We start from the raw sequence: 18,192 nt of genomic DNA on the forward strand, positions 1-18,192 counted from the left end.
ATGCACCAAAATGCACTTGGTTTTGCAGTACTGACCCCAGGGTCTCATGTATAGTAAGAAAGCATGCAAGCATGCAATATATATGTGTGTGTGTGTGCATGTGTATATGTATATATACACACATGTATGTATGTATGTATGTATGTATGTATGTATGTATGTATGTATGTATATTCCCAGCTCTCTTTTTATTTTTAATTCACTGTGTAGCACAGCCATGCCTTGAAGTTTCCACTTCCCTGCCTCTGCCTCCTGGGTAGTTAGAAGCACTAGCCTATGACCTCAGACAGGGCTCAAGTACACACATCTTAATTGTAGGGTTTAATCAAATTTTGTGCATACATAAACTAATGTCAACACCACCAGACCAAAATGTGGACCATGCAGGGCTGGAGAGATTGTACAGCAATTGAATGTGTTTGCTGCTCTTCCAGGACCGAGTTCAGTTCCCGGTATCTCCATTGGGTGGATCCCAATGACCTGAAACCCCAGCTCCAGAGACCCTGACTTTTAATGGCCTCTGCACACGCACACCTTGACCTGTTATAATTTAAAAATTTAAGAAAGACACGGAATATTCTAGAGACCATTTAGAAGGTTCTTGGTTGCCTCACCAAAGTCAACATTCCTGGGCCCTCAACCCTGACCTTGTTAACATCGTCAGCTTGGCTTGTTTTCCAACATTATTGTATGTCCTGCATCTGTATCTTCCCTTCAGTTTTGACTGCTCTCAGGGTTAAACCACGGCTTCCAATTCTAAACCATCAATAACAGAAACCAGAGATAACACCATTAGTCCTGTCTACCATCCCCACGTTTGTGCGAATCCTTGTACAACATCTGTGACTGCTCGTCACCAGACCCCTGCCTTCAAGTGGGGAGAGGCCCTCAGTCATCTGTCTTCAGGCAATGCCTGGTAATCGAATCTGGTAGTAACAAGCTCTGTTTACCCCACTTGCCACCCATCATCCTGACAGCTAACCATCTTTCACTGCTCAGAGAGTGCAGCGGGGCATGGAAGATGTGCTTGGGCTCTTAGAGGGAGGAGGAGGAATAATGGGACTGGAATGCCGGGGGCTCCCCCTGTGACAAAATAGTTCAGGCTGTGGAGGCAAAGCACTTTTCATCACTCAGGGTCCTGAGGAGCTAAGATAGGGGTGGCCAAGGGCGAGGACAGAGGTGTGAGTGTCCTCTTTAGGATGAGAGCAGTCACTCACTCTCCATGGGGCACAACCAGAGGGTCCCCTCTGGTCCGGTTCCTTCTTTGGAAATCTGGGCACAAGCTCTATGCAGGATGTGTTGGGGCTGTAAAACTCCTTGCTTGGGATGGTACAAACAGATTCCGAGCAAATAGGAACTCAGGCCTGGGTGCTAGGAGAAGCAGGGTTTTCCTTTTCCCTTCCCTCTAGGGTACAGAGCCACCCACCTTTTTTGCTCCTGGCACTGCCCCAGCTTCACTTCCCAGAGTGTCTATTTTTAGCTGTGCTTGGCACCCATTTGCTACCATGGCTGTTTAAAATCCTACAGCTGTTGGCATAGTATGACACAGGACACTTCCAAAGGATGTAATGCTCCCAGCCGGAAGTGGCAAATCCCAGGGCTCTCAAGCTCTCATTCAAGTATTTCCGGGTGACACATGAACACAGCAATCTTACATCCAAATAAAGCAGTGAGGCACGGGGTTCCCTAAGGCTATCTGGGGGTACCGCTTCTCCGTCAGACAGCTGAAGAGGTGTCACTTGGATGTGGAAACAGTACGAACAGTGTGGAGGTCTCAAAACTGGATGTCAGCTCCTCCCAAAGCAGGGTGAGTTGGCAAATGCTTGCAAGGCCAGCAACCACAAAATGAGACAAGCGCTTAGTGAGGGAGACGTCTCACCAAATAAGAGGGGAGTAATTGAGGAAGATATTCAACACCCACCTCTGGCTTTCGTGAGCAAGTACAGCACATGCGTGTAGGCATGTACACTCACATCACACATAACACACAAAAAGAACATTTATATGTATATGTATTCTTTAAACTTTTGAGACAGAGTCTCAGGCAGCAGAGGGTAGCATTGGACATGCTATACAAGTGAGACGGGTCTGTGCTCCATCCACCTCTCAAAGGCTGAGACTAAAACTAGCCATTATGCCCAGCTAGTGTTCTAATATTGTACAATCACAATCACAGTTCTCATCCAAGCCACATTTGAAAGGGGACTAGGCCAGTGGGCACAAGTCAAGCCTACTGTAAGAGACACCATGCACTGGACCAGGCATAACCTTATGGTGGCGGTGGGCACAGCGGTGGCAGGGGTCAGGAGAGAAGTAGGTTTTCCAGTCTGTAGTCTGGAGTTGTGAATTTTATGTTTGTTCTAGGAATCCTGATTCTACCTTAGTGCTGGAACCCAGCGCTTACTTGGGCTCTGCGGATCCTAACTCTGCTTCTGATGTTTGTGTAGCAAGAGCTTTAACCACTCAATTATCCTTCCAACCCAGCTAAAGTCAGAGACATCTGCAGCTCCATATACATGCCTTTCAGCCCATAGAATTGATACAGAGTTGTTAATATGCTCCATTTTCCAGGTTCCAAACAGGGAGCTATATGAGATCCTAAGTTAATACATGTGGTCTCGCTTGCAAAAGGCCTGTATGTCTGTCATGATCAAAAACTCTAGTGAAGCAAGGCTTAAAGGTAACAATCCCATCCCCAAATTTAAAACCAAATATGTCTCTATGGGCAAGACTCATGCTGGTGTGTGCTAAAAGGCAAGAAAACATGGGGTGGGATCTAGGCTTGTTTTGTTTTGAGACAGGGTTTCTTTGTGTAGCCATGGCTGTCCTGGAACCTCCTCTGTAGACCAGGCTGGCCTCAAACTCAAAGATCCACCTGCCTCTGCCTCCAGAGTGCAGGGATTAAAGATTAAAATTTTACTATATTTATATTTTTATATATTTTATATATTTAAATTTATATTTGTATATTTATTATATTTATTTTATTTTTATCTTTACATACATTTCATCCTGTCCAAAGTTTTCTCTACGCTCCTCCCAGTGCCTAAAAGAGAGTCCTAATGAGGGATCGTCTACAAGGGTTGGCCTGTAAACATAGCTTTGGGGAACTGACTTAAGTTACTTGATGTGGGAAGACCCAGCCCACTGTGGGCAACATCATTCCCTAGGTAGGTCCTGAATTAAGAGTGAGGAAATTAAGCTGAACAAGCAAGTTAGTGAGCATTCACACATTCATTTCTTTTCTTGACTGTGGGTGGAATGTGACTACTAAAACTTTTTTATGTGTTTATGTGTATGCCTGCATACATTTTTATGTACAGAGCCCAGAAAGGTTAGAAAGAGGCATCTGATCCAGTTCTGATGAACTGGAGTTACAGGCAGTTGTGTGCAACCTGATGTAGGTGCTTGGAACTGAACCCAGGTCCTGTACAGGAGCAGTGAACGCTCTTAAACACTGAGTCAGCTCTTTGGCCACATGACTGTTTTAAGTTCCTGTCACCTTACTTCCCTGTAAGGGATCATAACCTGAAATCATGAACTAAAACAAATGCTTTCTTCCTTAAGTTGCTTTTTTGTCATGCTTTTTTGTCACAGCAACAGAGATGAAATGAGGACAGATGTTACCTGGACTTCCTGGCTTTTACCATCTTCATACAGGAGAAGTTGGTAACCTTTTCCCCAGGCTCCTTGCCTGAGGATTCACCGTCATCTACTCTCACACAAGCAGAAATCACTCTGGTTGGTTCTGAGGCGCTTCTGGGTGCTCAGGAATGGCACGCTTGCTTTCTATGGACCTGGATTTGTGGTGTTTATCTGTCCCACATGGAGGAAACTCAGAGCCAGACCACCCCATTTTAATGTGGTGCCTTTCAGATCAAGAGGTACGCAACCAATGGTCCTGTAAAATTCTTCAGCCATTGGAGAAGACATACAAATGGAGTCGAACCTGCCAAGCCCAGCATATTTTTAAAAGTAATCTTGTTCTTATTAAATTCATATTGACTCTTGAGGGGAGGGGGGGAAATCACATTTTTTATGATTCATCACTTCCTCAAGATAATAAAACATGATCCGAAGATATAAAAAATATGTGGCTGCAAACATCTTTTCTCCCCCTTGAGCTGTCCTTTCCCCCAAAAAGCAGTTCCCACCATTCCACAGAACCTTGTTCTCCCTGTCAGCTTTGTGGGTATAACCAAAACTTCATTGTGAGACACAAAGCAGCTTGTGTCTCACATGAAACCAGAAACACTGTGGAGTCATGGAGTCAAGGATGCTGTGTTCCTGCTGAGAGTTGTAGATGCACGTGTGTCCTCCAGGCATCTGCTCGAGCCTTGACTTCTCCTTGGAGCCTTTCTGATGCCCAGGAGAAACCCAACAGCACCCTCGCCTCCTCTCTTCTCCCTGCCCCACTCCTCTTGGTGTCCTTCCAAGCACTGAGTTCCTGATACTGGATGGTGACAGCATGTTCGATGGTAGGTGGCCAGCAGTAGGAAGGAGTCTAGCTTGTTGAGGCAGTCAATTATTTGTTGAGTGAAAGCCCAGTCTTCGTCTTTTTTTTTTTTAAAGATTTATTTATTTTCTGTATACAAGTACACTGTAGCTGTCTTCAGACCAGAAGAGGGCATCAGATCTCATTACAGATGGTTGTGAGCCACCATGTGGTTGCTGAGAATCGAACTCAGGACCTCTGGAAGAGCAGTCAGTGCTCTTAACCGCTGAGCCATCTCTCCAGCCCGGCCCAGTCCTTCTATCCTTGCATAGCCACCCAACTATCTTGCCCCTCCTTGACTTAATACCTAAAGTGCATATAGTTGAAAAGTCAGACAAAGCAGACATCAAACTTTAAAAACTCTGTTTCCCTAAAGACACCATCAATTAAAGTTCTTTAAAAAAAAAACAAAAAACCAACCAAAAAACCCCCTAGGGCCAGAAGAATATTTATAAATCACATATTTAATGAAGATCTAGTTTCCAGAATACATAAAACCTCTTTTGAGGCCATGATTTGGTTTAGAGCAGCAGTTCTCAGCCCGTGGGTGGTGACCCCTTTGAGGGTCAAAGGACCTTTTACAAAGGTTACCTAAGTGTAGAAGAATGCAGATTGATCCATGCTTATCACCCTGTACAAAGCTTAAGTCCAAGTGGTTCAAGGACCTCCACATCAAACCTGATACACTCAAACTAATAGAAGAAAAACTAGGGAAGCATCTGGAACACATGGGCACTGGAAAAAATTTCCTGAACAAAACACCAATGGCTTACGCTCTAAGATCAAGAATCGACAAATGGGATCTCATAAAACTGCAAAGCTTCTGTAAGGCAAAGGACACTGTGGTTAGGACAAATCGGCAACCAACAGATTGGGAAAAGATCTTTACCAATCCTACAACAGATATAGGCCTTATATCCAAAATATACAAAGAACTCAAGAAGTTAGACCGCAGGGAGACAAATAACCCTATTAAAAAATGGGGTTCAGAGCTAAACAAAGAATTCACAGCTGAGGAGTGCCGAATGGCTGAGAAACACCTAAAGAAATGTTCAACATCTTTAGTCATAAGGGAAATGCAAATCAAAACAACCCTGAGATTTCACCTCACACCAGTGAGAATGGCTAAGATCAAAAACTCAGGTGACAGCAGATGCTGGCGAGGATGCGGAGAAAGAGGAACACTCCTCCATTGTTGGTGGGATTGCAGACTGGTACAACCATTCTGGAAATCAGTCTGGAGGTTCCTCAGAAAATTGGACATTGAACTGCCTGAGGATCCAGCTATACCTCTCTTGGGCATATACCCAAAAGATGCCCCAACATATAAAAAAGACACGTGCTCCACTATGTTCATCGCAGCCTTATTTATAATAGCCAGAAGCTGGAAAGAACCCAGATGCCCTTCAACGGAGGAATGGATACAGAAAATGTGATACATCTACACAATGGAATATTACTCAGCTATCAAAAACAACGGCTTTCTGAAATTCGTAGGCAAATGATTGGAACTGGAAAATATCATCCTGAGTGAGCTAACCCAAACACAGAAAGACATACATGGTATGCACTCACTGATAAGTGGCTATTAGCCCAAATGCTTGAATTACCCTAGATGCCTAGAACAAATGAAACTCAAGACGGATGATCAAAATGTGAATGCTTCACTCCTTCTCTAAAAGGGGAACAAGAATACCCTTGGCAGGGAAGAGAGAGGCAAAGATTAAAACAGAGACTGAAGGAACTCCCATTCAGAGCCTGCCCCACATGTGGCCCATACATATACAGCCACCCAATTAGACAAGATGGATGAAGCAAAGAAGTGCAGACCGACAGGAGCCGGATGTAGATCTCTCCTGAGAGACACAGCCAGAATACAGCAAATACAGAGGCGAATGCCAGCAGCAAACCACTGAACTGAGAATAGGACCCCCGTTGAAGGAATCAGAGAAACAACTGGAAGAGCTTGAAGGGCCTCGAGACCCCATATGTACAACAATGCCAAGCAACCAGAGCTTCCAGGGACTAAGCCACTACCTAAAGACTATACATGGACTGACCCTGGACTCTGACCTCATAGGTAGCAATGAATATCCTAGTAAGAGCACCAGTGGAAGGGGAAGCCCTGGGTCCTGCTAAGACTGAACCCCCAGTGAACTAGTCTATGGGGGGAGGGCGGCAATGGGGGGAGGGTTGGGAGGGGAACACCCATAAGGAAGGGGAGGGGGGAGGGGGATGTTTGCCCGGAAACCAAAGAATTATTATTAAGTATTAAATAAATTTAAAAAAAAACAAAGGTTACCTAAGACCATCTGCATATTAGATATTTACAATTCATAGCTGTAGCAAAATTACAGTTATGAAGTAGCAACAAAAATAATGTTATGGCTGTAGGTCACCACGGCATGAAGAACTGTATTAAGGGGTCATGGCCTTAGGAAGAAAGAGAGCCATTGGTTCAGAGGGTAAAGAAACCTGCCATCAAGACTGAAGACATGAATTTGAACCCCAGGACTCATGTGATAGATGATGAGAACTGAGTTCTGCTCTCTAACCAACAACACAAGTGTACACATGCACACTATTCCATAGCCACACACACAAAATAATAAAATAGTATAAAACTTTTATAAACCTCTTCCTTAATAAAAAGTAACCACAAAATTAAAGTTGAATGATCTGAATCTATCTTTGTCTTAGAGTCAATGTGCACATAAAAGGTGTTCAAAATGCATACTCACTGGGATATTCATAATGAAGAGAAGAGACTTCAGTAGGGTTGGCGAAAGATGCCCTCATCCGCTATCGGAGACTGGGGAAATGGTGGATCTGGGATAGGGCCATGGCTGTCAGCAGAACATCAGCTATGCAAGCATGAGCACTCAGGTTCCACCCCAGGACCCATGTGAACAAGCTGTGTGTATTGGCCCATGCTTGTAATCTCCGTGATGAGACGGGGAGACAAGTGGATTCCTGGGCCTCAAAGGCTATGCAATCTAGCTAAAATGGTGGGTCCCAGGTAAAAGTGAGAGACTCTATTTCTATGTATGTAGATCAAACGGAGTTTGAGCTCACCGATCACACAGATCTGCCTGCCCCTGCCTCCTGTACTGGGATTAAAGGCTTGTACCACCATGGTGAGCCTCTGTCTTAATACACAGGATGGAGAAATAACACCTGAGGTGGACCTCTGGCCTCCACATGAATGGGCATACTGGACACAGACAGACAGACAGACAGACACACAGACACATATGCACACACAAACTTGTCTATGAATGCACGTGGCAGCCCTGAAGTGGACAGAAGCCAAATGTCTATGAACTGATGAACTACCACGGAATATCATCTAGCCATAAAAAGAAATGTGTGCCCTTTCACACTACAACATAAATAAACCTTGAGACCATTGGGCTAAGCAAAAGAAAGAAGCCAGTGACAAAAGGCCACATGGTGAATTATCCAATTTACATAAAAGTCCAGGACCACTCCAGAGACTCAATTACTGGTTATCAGGAATGGGGGGAAGAAAGAGGGAGACTGTTAATAAGTACAGTTTCTTTGCAAGATAATGGAAGTGTTCTGGAATTTGATGGTGATGGTGATGGTGGTGGTGGTCACACAGCTCTGTGAATATACTAAAACTACTGGACTGTAGAGTTTAATTTGAGGGTGAACTTTGTGGTGTGTGGGTTAAATCTAAAGAAACCAATAGGGCACAATTTTTGAATCCATTAAGGAAATAAAAGGAAAACAATTATCTTACATAATATTCCTGGAAATGAGGCTCAATCTTCATATCCAAATGGTGTATCTCAAACAATTGGTCCCACCCTGGTTGCCCAGTGGACTCACTCAGGAGGCTTTTAAAAACACACAGATGCTTGGAGCTCCTTCCCAAAGCTGACGATCTAACAGGCCCAGGGTGGAGCTCTGGGACACTGTTTTTCAGAAACTCTTAAGTTGATGCTAGGTTGCAGCTGGGGTGAAGAATCGCAGCCCTAGAACTTGAGCTGTCGAGTCCCCGATGCTGGCTTCAACATGTGTTATTTTATCCTTTCCCATAAACATGAAACAAAAATGTAACCGCTTCCCTGTCATTGGCTGTCAAAACTCGGGAGATTTTATTGCTTTGTCTACATTTAAAAAACAAAAATGAGCAAATGACTATTTTTATAGACCAAGCCTTTGGGAGAGAAAATGGTTAAAGTGCACATTGACAGTGGTCTTACGGTTATCATTGCTGTGATGAAACACCACGACCAAACACAATGTGGGGAGGACACGGTTTATTTGGCTTACACTTCCACATCGTGGCCCATCACTGAAGGAAGTCAGAACAACAACTCAAAACAGAGCAGGAAGCTGGCGGCAGGAGCTGATTCAGAGGCCGGGAGAGGATGCTGCTTAGTGGCTTGCTCCTCATGGCTTGATCACCCTGCTTTCTTATAGAATCCAGGACTAGCAGCCCTGGGTGGCCCCACCCACAATGGGCTGGGCCCTCCACCATTGTTCATTAAGAAAATGGCCTATTGGTTTGCATACAGCCCAGTCTTATGGAGGAGTTTTCTCAATTGAGGCTCCTTTCGCTCAGACGACTCTAGCGTGTGTCAGGTTGACATAAGATTACCCAGTACGGTTACGACCCTAAGTTGGGGCAGGGATCAGACTCCAATTTCATCCTTGGGAACTTAATTCAGTTCTTTCTCTATTTACTCCAACCCTGAGGAATCCCTCTCCACACTGGTGGTAAGAAGGGCTTCGGAATCTAGGAAAGTTTCAAAATCAAATCCATGTCTCACCTTGTAGCCAGGGCTGTTCTAGAATTCATTCTATAGACTAGGCTCGTCTTGAACTCTGCCTCCAGAGTGCTGGGGTCAAAGGTGTGTGCCACCATGCTGGGCTTGTCCTCTTTTATTGAAGACAGGGTCTCATACAGTTCAGGCTGGCCTTGAACTCTTGACTACTCCATTTCTACATCCCAAGTCATGGGATCACAGGCTGGAGACCTGTTTCTCACAGGGCTGGGAAGAGGAGGTTCCACCCCTTCCCCGTCTCCAAGTCCCCACACATATGGCGCCTGCTCAGCTCATCTCCATTATTTTCCCATACACTGGTAAAACCAACGTCAGGTCTTCATTAGGCTCCCCATTTATTCTGGAGCCCCAAAGCTGTTTCCAATTGGCAGAGTCAGGCTGGAGTGGGCTGTTCATTAGTATGTTGGTGGGAAGCTGACTCGACCCCAACCCAAGCCCAGCCTGTGGGAAATTCTTCCCCAATCAGAAGGCTCGCCAGGTCCCTACGACCCGGAATGAAGGAGCCACCGCCATCTCCCTTGGGCTTCTGTCCTGCATTCCTTGCTCAGTTGTGCGGCTCAGGAACTCTAAGCAGCAGTGTTTGGGGTCTAACTTCATTGAGTAACCACTCTGTGATTTTTCTAAGCTCCCTGGTTCCTCCATTTCTCTTTCTTGCTCAGCTGCTTCATAAGTTGAATTCTAATCTGAGTTTCTCGACAATGTCTCCTTTCACAAAAAGCTAATAAAACCCTAAAGGGGAAATTCAGGAGTAGTAGCAATGTCACGTGACTGTAACCGAAGGCTATTGGTCAACTGGAATTGGTTTTCAAGCTTGTCCCCCATGAGGGCTTCAGCCCCTCACCCACATTTGCAGCAATAAAGAAAGTCTTTGTCTCCATGCAAGAACATGAGTCCCAACCTTTTTAGGGGTGCCTGCAGGCAGCCCACACAGAGCTCAGCATGCATCTGCATCTGCCCCTGCATAACTTCTGTGCTTGATGTACTGGGAATGCTACCCAGCCCTGCTCCCCAAGAACCAGACCGACCAATCACCCAGGCCTTAGCCAAGCAGTATCAGAGCCTCCTAACATCCTGGATGTCTGGTCAGGCATGTGGAGCTCTCTGCACACGCAAGAGGCTACTCAAATTCTCAACTGAGGAAATGGTTTTGTTGAAAGCAAAAATCCCCAACTTTTTTTTAAAAAGCCGGGCAGTGATGAAGGAGCACCCCTTTAATCCCAGCACTTGGGGTGCAGAGGCAGGTGGGTCTCTGAGTTCAAGGTCAGTCTGCTCTATAGAGGCTGTACAGAGAAACGCTGCCTTGAAAAATAAAAACAGAAGAAATCAGGTTTGCTAAATAAAGGAGCAAAAGTATTTGACTGCATCTGAAGAGACCCTGTCATGTGTGAAAGGTTCCTGTGCAGCCTTATCACCTAGGACTTTATTCTTGATTTTCTTTTGATTGCAGAGCTAAAAATTAAATAAAACAAAACAAAACAAACAATAAAAAAAAGTCTTGATTCCCAGACAAATGGCAGTAAATACACACAGACTACTTTCTGATCTTGCAGCCCTATTTGATAGCCTTTCTTCCACTAATGTCCTCCAAGAAGTGTTTGTGACCATTCTGCCTGTTTGTGCTTCGTCTCTAAATCATACCTCTACAGAGGATTGCTTCTGCCTGGGTATAGTGTTCCTTTGGAGGTAACAGGCCCTTGTCAGAGCCAGACACCACCAGCTCCCTTCCAATTAAGGAATCATAGTTTAATAGGTCCAGGCTTTTAAAAGGTAGTAGGACGTTTTGTTTCAGGCTAGAACCTTCAAAATTGTAATATAGAGGGTCTTGGGGGATACAGCTCAGTTGGTAAGACGATTGCCTAGCAAGCATGAAGCCAGCCCCCACCCCAAATCTCCCGCATTCCCTAAACCAGGCGTGGTGGTTCTTGCTATAAGCCCTGCCCTCCAGCCCTCAGGGAGCAAAGGAGAGAGGAGCAGAAGTTCAAGATCTTAGAGTGCACGGCAGTTTGGAGGTCGGTCTTGGATACCTGAGACCCACCTGGTGCTAACTATTTGCTAGATAATGTTTGAAACATTTTACCTACTTTTACTCCTTTGAGTCTTTTGATCCTATTGTTCCCATCCCTCCTCCTTTCCCCTCCCCCTACTCTCAGTCTCTTCCGGAGATGGCATGAACACAGGGTCTAACACAGACTAGGTGATATTTCTCTGTCCCTGAGCTACGTCACCAGTCCTATAGTCATTTGGCTCTCGGTGTAGGTGGGACTAGATGACCTATGGATGGTCACCTAGGAGCCAAGTGGCTCACTCAGTTTGGGGTCCAGCCCAAGCCCTACTGCCTTCCCACCGAATAGCCTCCTGTTTCCTTATCTCAGGCATAAAAAAGATGAGAAGATGCAGGCAAGACTGAGCTGGGATGCCACCCGAGCCAAGCCCAATGAGAGCACACAAAGCATCTGGTTGACACTATGAAAGGAGCCGTGTGTGCTTGAATATCTAACAGAGCCGGTGCTCAGCTACAAGCTCCCTAACCAATGCCACATTTACAAGATATTCCACTAGAGACAGAGTGGCGGGCAGGGATATACACTATGTGTGCCTCCCTGGCAGTGTCGGTTTGAGCACCGGTGGTCTCTGGAATGCTGACATCTCATGAATACTTCATCGTGTGGGTTTTATTTTTGTTTCCCATTTGTAAATGTCAAGAATAGATTTTAAAAAATAACCCATTCCAATGTTCAAGAATTCCCCCCAAGCACCAGACCCACAGCAGTGCGGCTGAAGCACAGGAGGGCAGCTCAGAACTGATGCGAGTCTGCCTGACCGCGCTCACACAGTTGGGTCAGTGCCAGCTCCTGCCCCTCCCTTCCCAGCTTTCTTCCCAGCTTTCTGAGCCAGTTCCCCAAAAGTATACCATCTCCTCCCATCAAATACTCAAGCAGGGCACCACACTTCTCCACCAGCTTGCAAGCTCCCTAGCTGACTTTCCGTCCTGCACTCTTAGAGAAAGGATGTTCCATCCCTAGGCTCTCCCTGAGCAGAGGTGCATGTTCCCGCCTGCTTTCTTCTCACTCAGTCCACTCTTATCTACCTAGTACCTACTAGGTCTAGCAGCTGGAGAATCAAAACAAACACAGCTCATGATGAAGGAAAAGAACACAGGAGTTAGCAAAGACTGGCACAGATAAGAGGGAACAGTACTGTGGGCAGAGAAAGCCCCAAAGGGGAGGCCTGGGTGCTGGAGAGCCTGGAGGGCAATCCAGGACGGAGCAAACGTTGTCTGGGCCTGTGCCTGGGCAGGGAACACGTCTCCCTGACAGGATGGCCTACAGCAAAGGCGGGAACACTTACTCAGGCCTGGTTCCTTCTTGAGTGCTAGGAGTGATGTCACCCTTCCCAGGTGGCAGAGGTTACAAACACAGCTGTCCTAGAGAAGCCATGGTCCTTGATGGTAACAAATTACATACTGGAGTCTCCTGAAGCCCTTTACAAAGTCCTGATGTGTGGGACCTGTCACCGGACTGGCCTGGGCATCTTGAATTGTCAAAACTCCCCAAGGGTCTCTGCCGTGAAGGAAGGGGTGAGCATTGCTAGGACAGAATGGCTGGTACACCCCAAGTGCCTGAAACCTTTCAGTGCTCCCCAGGAGCAGGCCTCCACTCCCCTGCCTCCTAGCTGACTTTTTTTTTTTTTTTAAAAGCACTCAAGTTCTCAATCAAAATAATCTCTCTGCTTTTCAGCCACGAGTCTTGTGCAGATGACTTGGGTGAGGAAATGATAACATCTGTGTAAAGCTCCAATTCAGAGAGACAGGAAGTGAGGCCTGGTTGCTAGTGGAAGGAGTAATGAATGGACGTCACTTAATGCATACGAAGTTGTGGTGGGGGCCTTGAGAGGGCTCTGTGTTTACACAGTTTAAATGCACCCGCTGTCACTGGACTACAGTTAAAAGTGATTAAGACGGGCAAGTCTATGGCCCAGCAGTTAACAGCACTTGTTGCTCTCCCAAATAATCCAAGTTTAGTTCCCAGCATCCACCTGAGGACCCAACACCCTTTCCTAGCCTCTGTGGGCACTATATGCACATGGTGTACATGCTGGGAGAAGGAAAGAGGGAAGGAAGGAAGGAAGGAAGGAGCTCTTGCTGAACAAGTTGAAGCAGGGATTTGGAGTGTCCAGAAAGCAGAGAGCAAGCCAGCTAGCTGTGTGTGGGAGCTCTGTGTCAATCGAGAGACCCTGACTCAATGCAACAGGGGAAAATAAATCAAGAAGCAATCCTCCAACCTTGGGCCTTTGTGAGTGACCACACATGCACACACACACATGCATGCAGTAATTAAAAGGCAGGAGGGTGCATCTGTATGAGTACAGAAAATCTGAAAGTCAGGGAGACACAGCACAAGCCTTGGCATTGGTGTGTTCCTCCCGAGTTTAGGAATCCCTGTTTACTTCTTCAGTCCTGGGGGAAGCAGGTCCCTCCTCCCACTTCAGAAACTGACAATATGAGCCATATCAACTTGCATAATGTAAATTCCAGTTTGGGAACAATTGTGACTGTGATCTAAGCTTTAGACTTTAAAGGTTGAGCCTTCTCTGGGAGGGAGGCACCTTCACACCCTCTAAAGAACTCACTTCACCAGCAGGCAGTGGTGGCGCACACCTTTAATCCCAGTGCCTGGGAGGCAGAGGCAGGCAGATCTCTGAGTTTGAGGCCAATCTGATCTACAAAGTGAGTTCCAGGACAGAGAGGGTTACAGGGAGAAACCCTGTCTTGGGAGAGAGGGAGAGGGAGGAAGGGAGAGGAGAGAGAGATTGACTTACTCTGCAGCCCTGTCTGGCCTGGAACCTGCTATCCTCAAACTCACAGGTAGGTAGCTATCTGCCTGTGTCTGTCTCCGGCCTGAGTGCTGGGATCAAACACGTGAGCTGCCATGTCCAGAATTCCTTTAATAGTTGTTTTTATTTTAATCTCATTATTATGTTTAGGGACCTGTGTGTGTTCTGATGAGAGAGAGAGAAAGGGTGTGGTTTGGGGTGAGTGAGGGAGTGGGGAAGATCTGAGGAGTGAGAGGAGGAAACAGTGTAACCAAAAATATAATACTTAGAAAATCCATTTAAAAGGAACGATAAAGCTGGGGGTGGGGGGGTTTAAACAGATGGACCAATGGTTAAAGAACTTGTTGCTTTTAAAGTAAACAGGGATTCCTAAACTCGGGAGGAACACACCAATGCCAAGGCTTGTGCTGTGTCTCCCTGACTTTCGGACTTTCTTGCTGCCAGAGGACCTGGCAATACTTTTTACTGATATGACAATTTTAAATACATTCTGCAGTGCTTAAAGTTTTGAGGATGAAAATATGTACAAAGTTCCAGACAAAACAACTTTTAGCCAGTGGAATTAGGCATCATGATGGAAACAGCCCTGGCTCTGGCTCTCCAGAGAAAGAGTATGGTTCAGTTGCTATAAGAGGGCTCATGACCCCCCCCTCTATCTATCTATCTATCTATCTATCTATCTCTCTCTCTCTCTCTCTCTCTCTCTCTCTCTCTCTCCCTCCCTCCCTCCCTCCCTCCCTCCTTCTGTGTGTATGACATGTAATGTGTGTGTGCGCATGTCTGTGTATATGTGTGTGCATGTGTACGTGTGTATGTGTGCATATGTGTGTGTATGAATGTGTATTTCTTGGATTTGTCTCATTTTTCCATAAGTTGCAGTATTTCTATAATAAAAGCCAAGACTAAAATAAAGAATCTTCAATTTTGGCTAAAGTTATAAATCAATTCTATGATTTCCATTTTCTATAAAAGAAAAGAAAAACAGCCAGGCATAGTGGTACACTGTTACGCTAGTGTTTCAGGCCGGTTTGGGCTAAGTGATAAAATGTTCTTCTTTATTTTCTTAAAGGAGGGGTGGGATAGGTCATGGTAACACGCACTGGTAATTCTAGAAGTGGGGAGTTGGAGAGGAAAGGATAAAAAAAAAATCAAGGCCAGCTTGAGCTATGAGAAAAATAAATAAATAAAAGCAGCTATGGTGTAAACACATGAAAAAAATTTCCTGGCCCTTAGCAGGCTGAGATAGGAGGTTACAAGTTCAAGGCCAGGTTAGGCAAGTTAGCAAAACCTTGTCTCAAAAATGAAAACAAAATGGCCTAGAGATGGAGCTCAGTGACAGAGCTAGCCCAGCACACCATCTCGGGCTCCATCCCATTGCTGAGAAAACTCAGAAGCAAAGGCAGAATCCAAAGGACCTGACTGACAGGCCTCCTGATTCTGACACCCAAAGCTTCCTGACTGCTTACTGGTCCACACTCATTCTCCCTTGTCAAAGTCACAACAATTCTATCCAGTCTCCATGGCTGTGGTCCTCACTTTACAAATGAGAAAACACAAACATAAAAGTGGGTGGGCTAGGTTGGAAGGTGGCTTATGTGTGTGCAAGCATGAGGACCTAAGTTGGGACCCTCAGCACCCACATAAAAGATGGGCACAGTCTCTGGGTCTGGCGGTGAGCACCTTTAATCCCAGAACTCTGGAGGCAGAGAGCAGGTGGATCTCTGAGTTCAAGATCTCTGAGTTCAAGATTACTACCCTGGTCTACAGAGTGACTTCCAAGACAGGAATAGCTGCAGAGAGAAACCCCATCCTGGAAAACCAAGAAGGAGAAGGGGGAGGAGGAGGGAAGGAAGGAAGGAAAGAAGGAAGGAAGGAAGGAAGGAAAGAAAGAAGGAAGGAAGGAAAGAAGGAAGGAAGGAAGGAAGGAAGGAAGGAAGGAAGGAAGGAAGGAAAGACAAAGAAACAAAGAAAGAACCAAACCAAACCAAACAAAAGCCCTGGGGACAATGGGCTCATCTGTAATCCTGGGCCAGGGACAGGTAGACAGATCCTGCCTGAAACTCACTGGGCAGTCTAGTCACACTGATGAGCTCCAAGTCCATGAGAGACAGTCCAACGATTAAGAGCACTTACACTCTTGCACAGGACCTGGGTTTGGTTCTAAGCACAGTGGCTCACAACTCTCTAACTCCAGGGGATACCATTTCTCTTCTGACCTCCAGGGAGGGGCTCCTGCACGCTTATGATGCGCGCGCGCGCACGCACACACACACACACACACAGAGTTGGGCACACATTTACACATAATTTTTTTTAATAAAGGGAGAGGGTAGAAAGAAGTAGGACACCTAATTTCAACTTCTGGCTTCCACATGCACATGTGCATACATATATACACATACGTGTATACACACCTACACGACACACATACATTCATGACATTCACACACAAACTCTATACATTCTTCAGACTTGACTGGCCTCACTCACAGGATCCTGATTACACTCACAAGGTCTTCTGATCACACTCAGGGTCCCTGTCCACCCAACGTAATGCTTTGTGCCAGGGTCTCATTAGGAAGCGGAAGCTGGCCTTGAACACAACAGCCCCATTCAGCCTCCTAGTTACCAGGACTCCAGGTGACTGGATCTTAGCTCAGCTTCCTGTGTGCAGTTGTCCATCCCCAGGGTCCAGACAGGAGCTATTTGTCTGGGCCTCCTCTCTCTCTCTCCTCAGTTTCCACATTTCAAGCCTGATATCACCTCACGTCATTTCTTGAAAGTGGTCCTACATTTTGGGTAGAAAAGCAACTAGACTTTGCCCTCAGATCTCCTAATCCTCCCCATTTAAGGGTTCCCCATGCTGCACACCCCAACCCTACACACAGAGGTTCTAGATACATGACAGTTTTTTTTTGTTGTTGTTGTTATTTTTTTTAAGACACAGTTTCATATAGCCAAAATGACAATGACAAAGATCCTTCAGTTTCGACGGCCAAATGCTGGAATGACAGATCTATCCCACTACAGCCAGGTTACTCAGGGCCGAGGATTCGGACCCAGGGCCAGACAAATGCTCTATCACATAAGCCACATCCTCAGACCACATGAAGGGACTCTTTAAAAACCTTTTTCATTTGAAAATGTTGTTTTGCTTGTTTGGTTTGGTTTGGGTTTTTTGAGGCAGGGTTTCCCTGTGTACCTCTGGCTGTCTTGGAATTCACTCTGTAGATCAGGCTGGCCTTGAACTCAGAGATCAACCTGTTTTTGCCTCCCAAGTGCTGAAATTAAAGGCATGAACTATTACCACTCAACTTTGAAACACTTTCATACTAACGTAAAAATTGTAAAAAAAAAAAAAAAAATCAACAGCTATACTATCCTTCCCCCAAAAAAGTGATAACTTAATTCCATATCTGTCCATATTTTTTTTTCCTTCCAAACCACTGGAGAGCAAGATGTTCTTCATTTCTTGGTGTTTCTGGTATCCATTCCCTAAAGGACGTTCTCTTACATGGCCAGGGTAATCACATAACCAGGGAATAATCTGCAAGGATACAATACTATCATCCCATTTACAGACTATTCAAATACTGCCAGCTGTCCTAAAACACTGTTTAGACCAAGAGGAAAACAATACTCAACGTAACAACAACAGCAAAACAACAAAAACAGAACAAAACATCCTCGATTCAGGGTGCCTTTCAGACTGAACATCGGCTAGCCCACTGAGGCTAGCCCACTGACCTTGCCGGCTTCTGAACCTGTCTGAGACTTTGGCTGCCCATCAGGATGAAGAGCCCTGAATAGAGACTTGTCCTGTCTGTGCAGATTGAACAAGAGCTTTCGTCTCAGGGTTCCACCGTCTAGCACATGTGAGGATAAAGGACAGAGGAGCTAGGAACATTTTGGTCAATCATCAGCCAGTGGGGTCACTGCTACCATAGCAACCTCTGACTGTTCTGGGGTAGGGATGCAATTCATCTGAGTGAAGACATAAGAAGTGATAGATCAACAATCACTAGACCTGCCAGGGCTCTCCCTGCT

The 18,192-nt window shown here is 45.7% G+C and overlaps 1 protein-coding gene and 1 long non-coding RNA gene across 5 annotated transcripts in view; one reads left to right on the forward strand and one right to left on the reverse strand.

The window, feature by feature from the left end:
- The window catches only part of Tcf7l1 (transcription factor 7 like 1), a 164,790-nt gene that overhangs the window by 85,030 nt on the left and 61,568 nt on the right, over nucleotides 1-18,192 (reverse strand).
- On the forward strand, nucleotides 1,614-4,090 carry LOC102549458 (uncharacterized). The gene is made up of 2 exons (XR_015686692.1): nucleotides 1,614-1,807; nucleotides 3,598-4,090. It is a non-coding gene; the product is annotated as an uncharacterized LOC102549458 (long non-coding RNA).

The sequence above is a fragment of the Rattus norvegicus genome, chromosome 4 (genome assembly GCF_021556685.1).
Source record: "Rattus norvegicus strain SHRSP/BbbUtx chromosome 4, alternate assembly SHRSP_T2T, whole genome shotgun sequence".
NCBI lineage: Eukaryota > Metazoa > Chordata > Mammalia > Rodentia > Muridae > Rattus > Rattus norvegicus.